The sequence below is a fragment of the Mustela nigripes genome, chromosome 8 (assembly GCF_022355385.1).
Source record: "Mustela nigripes isolate SB6536 chromosome 8, MUSNIG.SB6536, whole genome shotgun sequence".
In the NCBI taxonomy this organism is placed as follows: Eukaryota; Metazoa; Chordata; class Mammalia; order Carnivora; family Mustelidae; genus Mustela; species Mustela nigripes.
The window spans coordinates 54,282,064-54,299,227 of NC_081564.1; the positions used below are offsets into that span (position 1 = coordinate 54,282,064).

Sequence of the window (17,164 nt, forward strand, 5' to 3'; positions counted from 1 at the left end):
TCAGGGAGCTAGATAAAAAGAGACTGTATTTTATCTCATGACACTGAGTTTTAATTTCTCGTCACAAGTTATTCAAATGAGAATTTAGTAGCTGATACAGAATTTAAATCAGATTTCGAAGAGAGGAAGGTATTGTTTTTATTCCCACCCAATGTTCACTTGCGACTTGTGCTTTGCAAGTGGGCTGCAGCAAGAGGAGAGAGTTGGATGGATGCCTTTAATTCAGTGGCACTTTGGGAGACCATCACCCTGCGGCTCAGAGTAGAAAGAAAGAAAGGATTATAGATATTTGGTTTCTGCGTGATCTAGAGTCATCACGGGATAAAAGCCAAGAGGGAGAGGGTGAGAACTGCCTCCAGATTCAACCTCTGCTTTTGATCACTGTCTGTGTCAGACAAGCTGAAACAGAGCCACTCCTATGTGGAGAAAGAATAGCAAGCAAGCTAGCTTACAATCAAGGTGTCACTCAAGTTATAACCTTTACTGGAGTTGTAGATCTAGGGTAAGGCGTGCAGCCTGGGCCATCCATGGGCTACTTCAATACAGCATCTCCATCTGAGCATTGTCTCCTTCCTAGTCTCTTACAGTCTGAGATAACCCAGGGACCTAGACAGAAAACAAAAATGCAAAACATCTTTATCCAAGTAGCCAAGTAGAAGAGCAGAAACCAACAGCATGATCCTAAGAGGTCCCCAGGTTAGTACCAAAGGCTATCTTGAGTGACTCTCGATTGTAGATACAGCTAGATGTCAGTTTCTCTGTGTGTGATATACATTCTATAGTCTTATATAAAAGCATATAAGATTGTTTAAGAGTTCCACTTTATTTCCTGATGTTGGAGCTCACAGAGCTGCCTTCATGAAGGAGAGAGAATATTTTTAATACATAACTTATTCCTAGATGCATAGCTCTAATTTACCTGAATCCCCAATTAAAAAAAAAAAAAAAACTAACACATACTTTGAGAAAGCAAAAAATGTTGAAAGCACTACTGTTGTAATATATATTTAACTCAAAAAATGCCAAATCCATGTATGTATCTAGAATCTAAGTACAGAGAAAGATGGCTGGGTTCTAATGTGACACAGAACAAGGGTTCATTATGTTGTGAAAATGTCTTTATCTCTTGTGAGACAAATCTCCTCCAATAATGAATATATCTGAAAACTGGGATTAGAGCAAGGGGGTGTTATTATATAGAATTTTCTCTAGGAACCTAGAATCATAGGATGCCAGAAGCCATGAGAGCTAAAATAATTACCATAATCCTTGTGGAGAACTGGGGTTGAAGGAGTCAGTGGGGAGGGAATGTGGAGGTGTGGGGCTGGAGACAGAGGGCATCTTTCTCCCATCCGGGGTGCAGAACTAGGCTCCTGTCCCTTCCTTTTCCACCCCCACTGTCATCAGACGCCTTCTCCCCTTCAACATCTGTGATCTCTTCCCACTCTTTTCCTTCATGTTAGCATGGGATTTCCTGAGCTTCAACTCCCTGCAGCTTCAAGCTTGCCAGCCCCTGGGATAGTAATATCCAGCCTGTGCAGTTGGTAAGGGGAAGAAGGGACAAGGGACAGATGAGAGAGATTGTTGGGAAAGATAAGCTGGTGGCAGACGGTGAGCGGGTGCCTGGGTCACCACTGGGGAATCTTCTGGGAACTACCATCTCAAACCTCTCTCTTCTACTTTTACTCCGTGAATTTTCCCAGAAGGCAAAAGATGAGAAAATGTTCAGCTTTGTTAAAAAAACATTAATGGGCAATTTGAGGAACTATTTATTATTTGTTATTATTACATACCATAATAAATCATATGCATCATTAAATAATGTCAGGTTGCCTGTGTGGTAGTCGACTCTTGTAGGATACCCACTTAGGATTGCTCAGGCCTAAGTCATTAAAGGAAATGTTGGTCTGAGGATTCTGACCTCAGCTGTAATTTCCTTGACTTTGGTAGAAATTATGGTGACACAACATTCCAGAAAATTACTTACTTGGGAAAGACAGAAAATTCCATGTTTTTCCCTTTCTGGGCTTTTAATCAACTAAAACTAAAGAGGTATATCAGATACCCAAGGTTCAAGGCCACTGTCTGTTACTAACCAGCCGCTTAATCTTAGACAGTCACCTCACTGTCACACACACACACACTGGCCTCACTATCCTCATCTATAAAGTGACTTCTAGCACAAATATCCATTTTCCTAAATATTTCTTATGGTAAATGAAAACTAAGTTATGAGTTGAGTACTACAGACCATTACTAGTGTGGGGGGGATTTGTAAAATACTGTATGTTCTAGATCTGTAATAAAGATGTAAGTATAAGTTGCTTAGCTAAATAAAAGTGTATTTTCCTGTTGCAGATAAATAAGATTTACCAATCCCTGGATGAAGTTCTTGGGAAGTCTTTAGATGCCATAGTCAACTGCCATTTCAAAGAAGAGAAAATAGATGGTTTTGGAAAGTTCATGCTGTTTCTTCATTGAATTTTAGGTGAGTGTGTCTAAAGCAAAGAATTTAAGATGGACATTGCACTATTTTCCCTTAAAAGTGCTTCTCTCCTTTGCATGAAATGAAAATGGTGTTGAATGTTATCAGTGTTCTGTACCTCTGGTGAGGGGCCACATGGTAAAAGACTTAGTTTCTGTGCCTTTCATGGTTTTGTTGTTGTTGTCAGGAATCTCCTGAAGTATGAGGTATGAGATACAGACACCCTGACATTCTTCCAGGCTCCCATTAAGCAAATGCTGGAATACTTCATTCTATTCTAAAGGTCATCTCATTTTTTAAATATGTAGAAAGATTTAGTATCAGAGTAATAAGTCAGAATGAGGCAAAACTGCTAGAGGAAAATTTGATGGCAATAGTGACCATTGAATCAGTACCAAGTCTGTGTGTGCAGTACAAAGGTAACTTTCCAGAGGCTGCCTGTGGGATGATTTTATCCTGCTTAAATTCAAGTAGAACATGGTTTAGGTTAGGTGTGGTTTTTAAACTACTCTGCATGATTAAGCACACACATGTGCTCACACACATTAAGCTTGGTTTTGCTTGGCCATAAAAAGGGTGGGTAAATATTTTTTACATCATCATCCATAATTGCCTTGCCATGCTACAAAAGACAAAAGCCTGCAAATTGGTGCTTTACTATTAATCAGCAATCTACCATTATCATTTCTCAGCGGAATGGAAAGGAATGGAGCAACTGAGTGGTGGTCTTCTATAGGAAATTGTGTGGTTTTCCACCTTTTCCAGAGTCCAGTTTTCAAAGTGTGGCTTTATGATCTACTTTGAAGAATGGTGATTTCCAGAATGTCAGAATAATTCTCTGTTCACAATTCTGAATAGAACAATGCAACTGATAGAGCATTGACCACTTTCTTGATCTAAACCAGAAGATACTGATGTTTCCTTTATACTTTTTATTAACTTCAAAGTAAAGGTGCTCATTCTCTCATAATCTTTGAGATGTGTAAATTTGTTTTATTGAGATTATATGTGGAACTAAAATGGTGATTTCATGGATCTACAAGATTATTTTTGGAACATACTTGCCAGGTACCAAGCGTAGAGTGCTTTAAAACTATCCGTAAGTCAGTTCGCCTAGCATAACACTCTGGAGGAGAAAATGAAAATGAGAAACATGTTTACTGAACACTGTTTTCCAGTTCTGCTGGTCTGTGGCAGCTTTTACCTTCTCGTCCATTCCTTGCTCTGCTCCTACTCTACCGGTTCCATGGGGACTGACCCCTATGGGCGATATTTCCTCCCACCAAAACTCACCCCATAGTCTCCAGCTTCCCCCCGTGACTTTGAACTCTGAGCTCCACTAATATCACTTCTTCCCTTTCTCCCTTGAGACCTGTGGGTGGTAATGCCTTTGGCCTCCTGCCTCTGCTGATCTCCCAATTGATCTCCTATTCAGCTCAAAATTCTTCCATCATCCATGTAACCATTTCTCTAGATTAAGTTCCATCTGTTTAAAATATTTAGAGTGTTTTCCCTTTTCTTGGTTAGATTCTAATTGACCAACCAGGCCTTCATTAATTTCTCCCACAAGTATTAGAGAAAAAATGAACAAGGATTACTTGCTTCTGCCAAGAAAAATGACTCTCAGGAGGTACACTTCAAGTTAAACATAGAGTTGGATTTTTCTACACTGAAAAAAATTTAACTTAATATATCGAAAGCCGTATTCTAAGCTGTACAATGTTGTAGCATGAATTTGTTGCTGCTAACAAAATCGTCATATTCTTATTTTGCATATCAAATTAATAGGAAAATTTTTAAATTCTCAGAAATGGGGAAGACATGGGGATACCTAGGTGGCTTAGTCAGATAAGCGGCTGCCTTTGGCTCAGGTTGTGATCCCAGGACTCTGAGATGGAGTTGGGCCTCCTGTTCAGCAGGGAGTCTGCTTCTCTCTCTACTCCTCTCCCTGCTTGTGTGCTTTCTCTCTCTCTCTCTCTCTCAAATAAATAGATAAAATCTTCTAAAAAAATTCTCAGATATTTACCAAATATAATTTTTAGTTTTTAAATTCATTTCACAAAGTACAGATAAGAACTGCTTCTTCGGGGGCGCCTGGGTGGCTCAGTGGGTTAAGCCGCTGCCTTCGGCTCAGGTCATGATCTCAGGGTCCTGGGATCGAGTCCCGCATCGGGCTCTCTGCTCAGCAGGGAGCCTGCTTCCCCCTCTCTCTCTGCCTGCCTCTCCATCTACTTGTGATTTCTCTCTGTCAAATAAATAAAATCTTTAAAAAAAAAAAAAAAAAAAAAAAAAAAAGAACTGCTTCTTCGGGCCTCAGTCCCATTTCTGCATTCACATTTAAGTCCAGAGCTTCAGATCTATTTGACTATGTATGGATCTGACCTCTTTCTTTTGGTAATTGTTATCTGCTACTTGAAGATGCCTTATGATCTGATCAGTTCCCATTTCCTATAATAGATACTGACTCTGTTAGAAAGTTAAGTGATCAGATGCCACTTTGAATCTGTCTTTTTTGGGCAGGTAAACAATATCCCTCTATAAAGGGCTTCCTTAATATTAAAGTAGCTTTTCATGAAATCACTTCCCTGAGTTATTTTAATGCTTAAACCTTACTTTTTTTCATTTCCTTCTCATTTATTTATGTAGACATTTTCCTTTTCAATCTTTTCTCAGAGGTTATCGTGTCTATTCATCTGTCCATTTTAATATATTGTGGGTACCTTCAAAAGGACATGGTGTCCCTCCTACCAACAATTTTCATTTGTTCAAACAATGTCAATGTTAAACCTGCAATGCCTAATTGAGAATCCTTTCAGACAATGTGAAAATGCCATCACAAGCAGAATTACTTGGATCCCTTGATAACCCAAAATTGAGAGACGCGGGAATGAATAGCTTTATGGTGCGGTTTAAGATTCACTGCATAACTGATATTCTCTAAACAAAGCTTCCTTAGGTTTGGTATAGCACTGAAGATTCTAATCATTAACATTTCTCTCCAGCTTATGGAAATGAGGCTTTATAAAGTCATATTTAGAAAAAAAAATACTCTTGGGGAAAGAAATGCATCCATTAATAATACATAGTACATCACACATAAGTCTAATGAATTAGCAGGCCAGAGACTCCTGAGGGAGTAAACACTCAGCTTCTCAGGATTTGGTACACATAAGTAGGAGGGGGCTATGGAACGAATCTCACTAACTTCATGATGTTGCCTAGTTGGTCAGGGGAAGCACGTCATAAAGGAAAGCTCAGGCTGAACAGATCTTAATGTCATATTGGGGGAAGGGTGGAGGAGAGGAGGTATTACTCCTTACTCTCCATTGTAAATGGAAATTTTAAATCACTGGTGCCGAAATAGTGCAGGAAAGTGCTTTGAACAAGAGGTAATCAGGAGTATCTCTGCTGAACCACAAAGTATGATATTGGAAAGAATCAAATGTGTTTAAAGGCAGAAATCATCTGTAATCCATACTTGGTATTCCTGGAAACTGACCTAATCCTTGGTTCACTGTAGATAATTTCTAAATAAATGGTTGGGGAATGAAGACTGAGGCCCAAAGCAAGGATAGCTAATGCTTGCTGAGTTCTTACTTTATGCCAAACACTATTCTATATAGACATATACTTCATTTCATGCTTAAACAATCCTATGTAATAGGTAATATTATATCTCCTTATTTAAAGAAAAGGAAACTAGGGCCAAGGAAGTTAAATCATCTGCTGAGGTTAAGTTGGGGGTAAAAATTCAAATGTAGGCAGTCTGGCTTCAGACCCTGCACTCTTAATTATTACGCTCACTCTCTCTCATGTAATATAATGATGAAGTATCTTTCAAACACAGAAGCAATATTTTTTTATTATTAAAAATCTTACATCATTTCAGAACATGGTATATATTAAGAGATCTCACCCAAATCTTGAATGGCCTCACTTTGAACCACAAATTCCCTCTTTCAGTGTTCCTATTCTCCTTTTAAAACATGGCCGTCTAAATCAACTTCCTAATTTACATTCAAATTTCATTAGTCCCATGCTTTAATGGTTTAACCTGAAATTCATATTTGAAAAATCCTATTCCTCCTTTTATTTCATTTGCTCCATTGAAGAATGTGTAATCTTGAGCAGTGAGTTACTTGACCCCTCAGAGTCTTAGATCCTTACCTGAAAAGTTATGTATAAGTTGTCATGAAGACTAGAAAAGGAGATCCATAAAACAACAAAGCACAGTTTCTGGTATATCACAGGTACCCAATGAACAAGTGCCAACAAGATCTAATCACCCTAAGCCACCTCAGTCTCGAAGCCAGTGCTGGCTGCCCCATCGACTGCAGAACAAAATCCATCCCATGTACTCCCTAGTGGGTCACAGTACAGGCACAACAGACCTCTTGAGCTTCAAGGTCCACTTTGCTCCTCATCAGTTGATCTTGGCTAGCTCAGGAACCATCTGATCCACCTTCTCTAAGCCATGCTCTTTGTGCTTTGACTTTTGCTCACATTGGTTCCTCTGCCTAGACACTCCTGGCATCTGTGCTCCTCTGCAAACCCATCACCCATGTACACACAGGCACTCTCCAGGGACTTGCGATATCCCAGTCCTTGTGCAAGATCCATCAGAGCTGCTACCATGACTTCTGCTACCATCTCACTGAAGTCATTGATGACCTCCTCCTGGGTCAGCAGTTGTCATCTGTCTTTCTCTGAATTCACATGGCCCTTTAGGCCATTACCAGATCAGCTCCAGTTGTAGACAAGAGAAAGAAAAGGGATCTCATTCAATCACTCACAGCCTCATGCCATTTCTCCTGTTATCTGTCTATCTTCCCTCTAAAATTTTCATCAAGGACAAATGCCAAGTATTTTCTTTCTCTTTGAATCACCTATACCAAGCTCACAGCAGCCTCCTTTTTTGGTTTTGAATGAAGTCTGGGGACTCTTATTTGGAGATGTGCTTACGTGCTTCGAGTGTGGTAAATGAAGATCATAGCACTTTGTCCAGCATTACTAGCAAAGGGAGAGCTCCCTTAGACCACCTTACAGAGGGGATCTGGTGGCACTGAGCCAAGCACCCAAGCATGTGCTCCCTGAACATCATCTAATTTAATTTTCATAATATCCTCTCAAATTAGCTATTGTTTCCCTCCTTATTCAGATAGGAAAGCTAGGGTTCCAAGAGAGTAGATAACTTGCCAATGTCACATATCTGCTAAGTGGCAGAATGAGAGTGTGAAGTCCTATCTTTCCTCTGCAGCAAACTGCCTCACTAAAAGAGCTTTCCAGTTTAATCCTAGAAGAAGAATATGTATGTAATATAATGCTAGAATTTTCCATTTAAAATACTTCCTGAGAAGCAAGCTATTTATAAGTCTATAGATCTGTTTCTCTTTAGCAAATAAGTTTATGCTTAGGCTGATGCTAAAATTAGGACTATTTCTGTGGAACAAGATTGTCAAAGGTATAGCACCTTGTGGTTCTGAGACTATGCAAAAACCTCATGTATTGATGAAGCTCGGAAGTGATGTCTTAACACTATTGACTGATAGAATTTTAGGGCTATATGTTATATAGAATCACCACCAGTGCTGGGGCCTTTTGAAGGCAAGGATTTCTGCCCCCTTTTCTTTTTTCTCCTTAAAAATATTTACAAAATGAATATTTGTAATTAATTATAAAAATTTGTATGAAAATAAAAATTCCATAGGCATAACTCTGTTGGCCCTTCTTAACAGAGTACATAATTGTGTTCTGAATTTTTCTAAAAATCACACTATTCAAATACCATGTATAAGAATAATAACTGGTATGAATAAAACTAAAAATTTGCCCAAACCACTCTCTGACTTAATTTTAATTGCAAAAGTCAGTATCCATAAAGAAGGGATTCTTCCACTGGTGAAAAATCCTGATGATGCTTAGGCCACATTTATACCTATAATGATCATTTACTCATTTTTTCTTTAAATATATATTATACATCTCTGAGGTTCCCAGGCTCTGAGCTAGGCCCCTGGGGGCCTGAGATAAATAAGTCATAATTATTTCAGGTAACATCCTACTTTGATTTGCCACAGATTATGTCTTAGAATCACAGGATTTAAGTATCAGAAAGGATATTTCAGATTATTTAACCTGGACCCCTGTCTTATTCCATTTAAGCCTCTATAACAAAATCCCAGAGACTGGGCAACTTATAAAAGATGGAGATTTATCTCTCATTGTTCCACAGGCTGGGAAGTACAAGATCAAGACACCAAGCAGCAGGGTCACATTCTAGTGAGGGCCCATTTCCTGGTTCAAAGCAGCCCCTTGCTCTCTGTGTCCTCACATGCAGAAGGGGCTAGGGAGTCCTGCTAGGCCTCCTTTATAAAAGCACTCATCCCACCCATGAGGGCTCCACCCCCATGACCTAATCAACCCCAGATCCCCACATTGTAATACCATCACATCCGGCATTAGGATTTCAACGTATGAATTTCAGGACAACACAAACATTGAGACCATAGCAACTCTTAATTTTGCATTTGCAAAAGTTGAGGCGGAGAGGTTAAGTACAATCCCCCAAATTAGCGGCAAAGTCACGTCTAGGACCTGGGTGAGTCTCCTACCACCTACCTCCTGTCCATCATACAATTAGCCAGTATTAGTATATTCTTGATCTTATTATCCTCCAGAGAGGAGTTCCGACATGCAAAAAAAGACTAAGAAAACAAGGTTGATTTGGGGTTTATTTACAATACAAAGAAGTAGATTTACTGTTCATCAAGTACTTATCAGGAACTATCGGGAGCTTTGCTAGGTGTTGGACATACCGCTGAGCAACAGCAGAGATGCCTTCCCGGATCACATCCTGCTTATTGTCTGGTGTGCACGTGTATGAGACCCCAGCACAAAAGCCGTAAACTGCCCTTGAATGGGAAGACCAAAAGAGTCCAGGTGCCGACAGGCGGAATGTGACGCTAAAAATAGCAGCTAAAGGGATTGTACATATTCGTTTCTTTAAAAATGTAAAATAGTAAAATCTATAAATGCCCCATCTATTAAAAAACAGAAAGATACAGGCCTGTGTCTTTGGTCTCCTGCTGTTATATGGATAACTTTTTCATATTACAGAGTGAAAAAGAATTTAAAAAAAAAAGTATCATAGGTACACTGCGGTGCCTATCTTTGAGTAAAATAAATTTATAGTATCTTAGAAAAAACAATACTTCTATTCACAGCCCCAGGTTATGTCCCTGCTTGTTGAGTTATCTTTTGTGTGCCGATTTCCCCTTTAATTTCCCAGAAGAGTTTGCAGGATGCTATTTACCTTTATGTATGTATGATTTTTAAAACTGTGATCGTCAGAAGAATGGATGGAACAATGCTTTCCTATCAAAAATTAAGGATTATTATGTGTTTACAAAAGTTAATCATAACGTGCTTTGATGTTAGTGCATTCGTATGAGTGACAGTTTATCGTTTTAGCCTATATTTCAACCATCAGTTGATTTTTATAACTTTCAATACCTGACTTTTAAATCTGTACACTTTATTTCAGCAAAATCTTCCACTGTGAATCAGATAGTTTCAAATAATCAAAATAGATGAATACCTTAGCTCTCTTTCCTGTCACTCTTTACAATTCCGTAACAGTGGGCTGGAAGTTTTTCAGTGTTTATGTGTGTGTAGAATACACGTTCAGACTCAAATAAATATTTGCCATAATTTTTCTTCCAGTTCTAGCTGGATAGAAAGATAAGTGAAGTGGCTGTCTTTTTCTAAGAGCATGTTCTTATTATGACATTGTCCCTTTCTGACGTGTACGAATAGCTCTGAAGTTGAATTTCTTCCCAGACTAGTAGCATCCACAGAAGGCACATTTGGAGATTTAAAAAAAAAAAAAAAAAAAGGCTCATCGTGTTCCAGAGAAGGCTCCCTTCTTCCCATTCAGTGACTGCAAATGAGCCTCTCATGACCTCAATTTGGGAGAGTTCCGTTTGATACCTGCACAGACAGAGATCTGCTCGGCTCAGGAACCTCCTGCATGGTCAACAGTGCCACGCAGTAACACAAAGCATGCCACCTCCTGAATCCCTGGCAATTCCCCCAGCACTTCCAAGTCTCTTTGGCAAGAAACATTTGCAGACATTGAGTACAGTGGTAAAATTACCCGGATATAAACACCCTCCCATCCCCAACCCCAGCCCACACCCTCAACATTCCCACTCCCCCCCCACACACTCCCCGACACCCCCACCATTCCCACTCCCCACTGTCTGTAGAGCAAAAAAGGGGCCTGAGAAGCAGGGCTTGTGAATCCCTGTCCCAGACGCAGTTCTTAAAGGGAATTCCTCCATCTGATAAAAAGGATTCCTCTGAGGTTTCCCACAGCCTCCAGCTCTGAGGCTCTTGTGTCGGTTGTACCTGCAAACATGAAGGTTGTCAGTCAAGTGTTATAAATCCGCGTTCTGAAAAATAGGGAAGTCCCCTGCGTTGTGTCCTACTTCATAACAAAGATAACAGTCTGGTTCGGCTCACGATTGCCTTCTCATTAAAATAGATCGTTTCCAAATTCACACACAGTCCTGCTTAATGTGGACTAAGTGCGGAAAGCTGTGGTTGCCTAGGAACCAGGGGAGGTGTGTCCAAGAGGCTGGAGGACATAAATGAGTAACTGAAACGTTGACTTTAGTTTCAGCTGGGTGACCTAAGCCTCGATTCAGCCCTAGCCATTCCAGACCTTTCTCATGGGTTGGTGAAACCGCTTCCTCAGAAGTAGCTCATTAAGTCATAACAATAAGAATTCGCATTTAATACAATATTCTTCTCCATGGTGTGATAGGGGACAAGAGAATGACTGAAAAGGCAACAAGAAGATCCTAACGTCTTTGATATACTGTGCCCAGAATAGAGAATGAATGTCTGCTGGGACTCATGTTCTCAAATGGCTTTTTCCAAATGTATATGGTTCTCTTCGATCGGTTTGGGAGAGGAATATATTTCAGTCTTCTTTTTTTTTTTTTTTTTTAAGATTTTATTTATTTATTTGACAGACAGAGATCACAAGTAGGCAGAGAGGCAGGCAAGAGAGCAGGAAGCAGGCTCCCTGCTGAGCAGAGAGCCCGACACGGGGCTCGATCCCAGGACCCCGGGATCATGATCCAAGCTGAAGGTAGAGTCTTTAACCCACTGAGCCACCCAGGCGCCCCTCAGTCTTCTTTTTTTTAAAGATGTGTTTATTTATTTGAGAGAGAGAGAGGGAAAGAGAGCATGTTATTTCAGAGAATGGTTTCACTTTTTCACTCCTAATTCCCTTGACATGGTCCTTCACGTCTGCTTCTCAGTGCTTCCCGGGATGGAGACCCGAACCCCACTACCTCTTGAGGCTCTTCTTGGACCTTGATTCACCACCCAGCCTGTGCCTCGGCCACATGGAAACTTTTGCCATGTCCTCATCCACCAACATTTTCTTTTCTCCCTGTCAGCCTCTTATTTGGATGAAGGACCTTTCCCAGAAACCCCCTGTATTCCTTCTCTAGGGACGTTATAACAGATGATCGCAAACTTGGTGCTTAAAAATAACAGCTATCTGTTCTCTCGTGGTTCTGGAGGAGAGAATTCTGAAATCCAGATGTGGGCAGGGGCATGCTCCCTCTAAAGACTCTGGGGAAGACTCCTTCCTTGATTCTTCCTAACTTCTGGTGGCTCCAGTGATCGTTGGCTTCCTTGGCTTATATCTGAATCACTCAGATCTCTACCCCATTCTTCCCATGGCCTTCTTTTGAGTATTTTTTCTCATTGTCCTCTCCTCTTAGGATATAGTCATGGCACTTAAGGCCCACTTTAGCCCAGTATGAGTTCCTCTTGATCCTTAATTAAATACATCTGCAAAGACTATTTCCAAATGAGGCCACATTCCAAGTTTCTTGGCGACTATGAGTTTTTGAGGACCATCACTTATAATAGAATTCTCTAGAGAAACAGAACTAATAGGACATGTAGAGAAGGAGGTTTTTTTTTTTTTAATCAGGGATTGACTCTCACGATTATGGAAGCTGAGAAGCCCCCATCTCTGCAAGGCCAGAGAACCAGGAAAGCCAATGAAGTAAGCTCTAGTATGAGTCCAAAGGCAAGAAAAGACCAATGTCCCAACTCAAAGACCATCAAGCAGAAAGAAAAAATTCTTTCTTGTTCAGCATTTCCTTCTATGCAAGCATTCAGCAGATTGTATGACTCAACCATATTGGGGAGGGCAATCTGCTTTACTAAATCTATCCATTGAAATGTTAATCTCATCCAGAAACACCCACAGAGACACATCCAGAATATTATTTAACAAAATATATGGGCACCCCATGGCCTAGTCAAGCTGGCACGTAAAATTAACCATCGCACTGCTCAATGCACTACACTCGCCCTAGCAGATTTCCCTTTATATTTTACTGGCACCACCGGTGAGGGGATTACAAGAGCAGTGATTGACTTTGATCCTTTCCTTGAGGCCTATGGTGGAAGTATGGAAGAATGAAACGAGATGGGATTGGGAGGGAGACAAAGCCTAAGAGACTCTTAATCTCACAAAACAAACTGAGGGTTGCTGGGGGTAGGGGGGTTAGGGAGAGGGTGGTTGGGTTATGGACATTGGGGAGGGTATGTGATATGGTGAGTGGTGTGAAATGTGTAACCCTGATGATTCACAGACCTGTACCCCTGGGGCAAATAATACATTATATGTTAATAAAAATAATTAATAATAAAAAATTCTGCCAGCAAAGAAAAATGGATATTAGATAAGCAACAAATCCATTATATTTCCAAATATTTCTTTTTTATGAAATAGACCCATCTATATTAGTTTATGCCTTGTGTTTGCAAGTGACAAAAACAAATTTTTTTTTTAAATCACTCAGGCTAGGGGTGCCTGGGTGGCTCAGTGGGTGAAGCGTCTGCCTTGGGCTCAGGTCATGATCCCAAGATCCTGGGATCAAGCCCTGCACTAGGCTACCTGCTCAGCAGAGAGCCTGCTTCTCCCTCTCCCTGTACCGCCCACCCTGACCTGCTTGTGTTCTCTCTTTCTCCCCCAAATAAAAGCTTAAAAAAAAAAAATCACTTAGGCTAACAACAAAATAGGAATGGTTAGGCTTCAAATAAGGGTAGATTCAAAAGTTCAAAGGTTATGCTCAGGACCTTGTTTCTTACCCCTTTCTCAACCCTGTTTTCCTCTGGTGTTGAATTATTACTTAAGGAGCCTCTAACAATGCAATGATAAAGAAAGCTACCAGCACCTCCCATCATACAAAATCCACCCAGCCATAGACCACAGGGCAAGAGCTTAACTCTGCTTCCTACAGAACTTTGATTTGTGCTGCTTAAGTGCTTTATTCTTGATAAGTTCAGTGTACCCATGGATGATCCAATCAATACCTTCCTCATATCCAGAAATAAATCCCTCCACGTGACCTCAGCCATTACTTCTTTGAACCTGTCCGCCATCAGAAAAGCAAGCAAGATACCACCCTCTCCAAACACCACATTCTACCCTTCCAGCTCTTTTGTTCTGATCTCCACACTTGCTATTCTTTGCGTTTGTTACAGAATCTTTTTGTCTTGGTTCTTTCTCACTGTCCAATACCCATCTCCTGTCTTTACTTCCCTCTTTGCCTGGTTAGATTTTATGGTCCATCTCCTTTAATGTACCTTCAACTCCCTTGCATATCTTTCCTCCCGTCATATTCACCAGGCATAAGCCAAGCAGGGTAGATGAACCCCCTCACCTGACCTACCCATACGTTTTTGGTTGAGCTTTGTTAAAGCCACACATCTGAGCATCCTAGACTCATGATCACTGCATCAGATGTGCTTGCAACACTCTGTGGCTCTCCTACTCTCTCCGTAGCCACTCTCTAACTCTCCATAATGATTAGCTCATTATTTCTCCCCTTGCACAAAAATTCTTCTCCCCATTCCTCATTCTGAGCTAGCAACCTTGCTTCTTACTTCACTGAAATGATAGTAGTCACTAGATAGGAACCCCCTCTTGCCTTGCCTAATTGTACACATACACCCCCATTTTCATCCTCCTCTCCTATCACAGGCGAGGCAGTTTCTCTACATACACTCTGTATCTTGTCCCCATTTACCTTCTTAGGACTACACACATGCAGTCAGCTATTTTCTCTCCCATACCATCAGTCTCTCTGCCTTTAATGAGCCACTCTTCTCAGCATATAAATGTTTTCTAGAGTCTACTATATTTGAAATATTCTCTTGATTTTATGTTTCCTTTCACTGGCTCCCCTACATCTGCTCCCCTACAAATCCAGCTTTCTCTCCCCCCCCACCAAAAAAATCATATACCTAATCTGACTCCACTTCCTTACCCCTCATTTTTCTGTCCCTCACCATTTCATGAAAAAGGTTTTCATTAAGGTGGTCATTATCGCCATATTCTAAAGCTAATGAATACTTTTCCTGTTCTCATCTTACTCAACATCTCAGTAGATTTCAACCCAAAGACCACCCCTTCCTTCTTGAAGAACTCCCATGTAGCTTCCATAGAAACACACTCACAAGGATTTCCTCTTACCTCCCTGGCCCTTTTCCTTAGAGAGGAGTCTTGAGTACGCTTCTCCATGTCCGTTCTCCTTTTACCAGGGCTTTAAAAAACATACCTACAGGGCGCCTGGGTGGCTCAGTGGGTTAAGCCGCTGCCTTCGGCTCAGGTCATGATCTCAGGGTCTTGGGATCGAGTCCCGCATCGGTCTCTCTGCTCAGTAGGGAGCCTGCTTCCTCCTCTCTCTCTCTGCCGGCCTCTCTGCCTACTTGTGATCTCTCACTCTGTAAATAAATAAATAAAATCTTTAAAACACACACACACAAAAAAAAAACCAGGTTCTTGCCTGTACATCTCCATTCAAGCCCTATATTCAGGGCTTCAGGTAAATATAGACATAGCCTATGTGACATTACTGCTTAACTGACTTAGAGACATTTTGGATTCAACATTTTGCCTTATCCCACGTTGCATTTCCTCGGCGTGCTCCTGGAGCCAGCTTCCGGTCTGTAGTAGATGGCACCTCCATTTATTGCAGAATGCTAGGAGTTTTTCTTTATATTCTATTCTCACTCATCCTCCTTCATTCTATGTGTGACCGAGTGGTATCAATTCAGTCTCCAAAATATATTTTAAAATGCATGGACTTCTCACTGTCTCCACTGTCAGCATTTTAGTTCAGAGTCAACCGTTGACCCTCAGACTGGTGGCATGTTAAACACTCTTGCCCCTTTCCTGTCCATTCTCGAAGCCATAGCCAGGATTCTCTTTTAAAAACAGAAGTTGGAGTATGTTACCCTATGTTTTAAATCCTTCAAAACCTTCCCGTGATACTTCGAATAAAGTTTAGAGTCCCTCCAAAGCCCTAACCTACCAAATTTTCCATGCCATGACCCTCTGCCCTTTTTGCATAGTGCTCCAACCACACCGTTCTTCTGGTGTTCCTTGGAAACATCAGGCTCTTTCCCCTCAGGGACCTCAGGGACCTCACACATGCTCCTCCCTTTGCCTAAAAGACTCTTCCCCATTCTTCACAGGTGTCATCTCAAATATCACCTTCTTAGAGAGCATATTCTATCTTCATGCCCCATTCCAAGCCTGGACACAGACTGACGTACTGTGAAGCTAAGAGCAATTCTTAAAGCTTTCCTAAAATCTTGTTGGTAACAGAGATGTTGTAAGTCAGAATATGAAAATTAGTCATCAGCATCATTATTCCTTAGACCATTGTCATACCCTTCAGAGGGATCCTTATTGTCCATTTCCTCCCGGGCTGCAATGTTTTAGAAACTGCTTCCCCTACTGATAAGAATTCCCTATGACCTAGACCTTGTTACCCGTGGCCAGAAGTTACACCCATTCTCCCTGGCTGGAGTCACCAGACCCTTTCTCTTTCCAGTTAATAACTCACAGTTTTCCAGCTATGCCACCCATAATGAAGGGAGCGTTTTTGTTTTGTTTTTTTTTCCTCTGTTACACAGGGTGGCTTAATGTCTCTTCCTTCATCATTTTCTTGTGGAGTAGTGTATAATATAAACAGTAGCCCCATTAAAGTTTATTCCCCCCAAAAAGCATTGTTCCTCAAAGATAGTCATGAAGACTGTAGTTTCCTTTAGACTATGGAAAACACTACAGTTTTAAAAGTAATAATTCATTTTATTTTATTTCTCTTTTTTGCATTTTTACTTATTTTTATCATTCTTGAAGTATGTCTCCATGTGTGTTTTTAGTTAATTGAATTTTTAATTTTAATTCTAGTATAGTTAACATACGGTTTTTATATTCATTTCAGGTGTTCAGTACACTGATTGAATAAATCTATACATGGTTCAGTGCTCACAGTGATAAGTGGACTCTTTATCCCCATTGCCATTTCAACTGTTCAACCATCCATTTGAAAATCAAGCTACATAATTACTTAGAGACAGATACGGATAAGTAAATAGCAAAAATATTAATTGTGGCTAGTGAAAGTGTAAGTGAACAGAAAATATTTTGCATTACTTTCATTTTTTCATTGGTCTACACTGTTTATCAAAGATACTGGAAGGCCAAAATAGATAACACAAATAGTGTTTAACACTTTGCATATTATTGCTAAAAGTAGGATAGTATGGGCAGGCGATCCAAGCCACAGGATC

The 17,164-nt window shown here is 40.5% G+C and overlaps 1 protein-coding gene across 16 annotated transcripts in view; it reads left to right on the plus strand.

The window, feature by feature from the left end:
• Nucleotides 1–17,164, plus strand: part of DTNA (dystrobrevin alpha) — a 357,028-nt gene that overhangs the window by 160,798 nt on the left and 179,066 nt on the right. For all 16 annotated transcript variants that reach the window (XM_059409438.1, XM_059409440.1, XM_059409439.1 and 13 more), the window contains exon 2: nt 2,359–2,488. The gene's annotated coding sequence lies outside the window, so the exon portion shown is untranslated. The remainder of the gene's footprint in view (nt 1–2,358; nt 2,489–17,164) is intronic.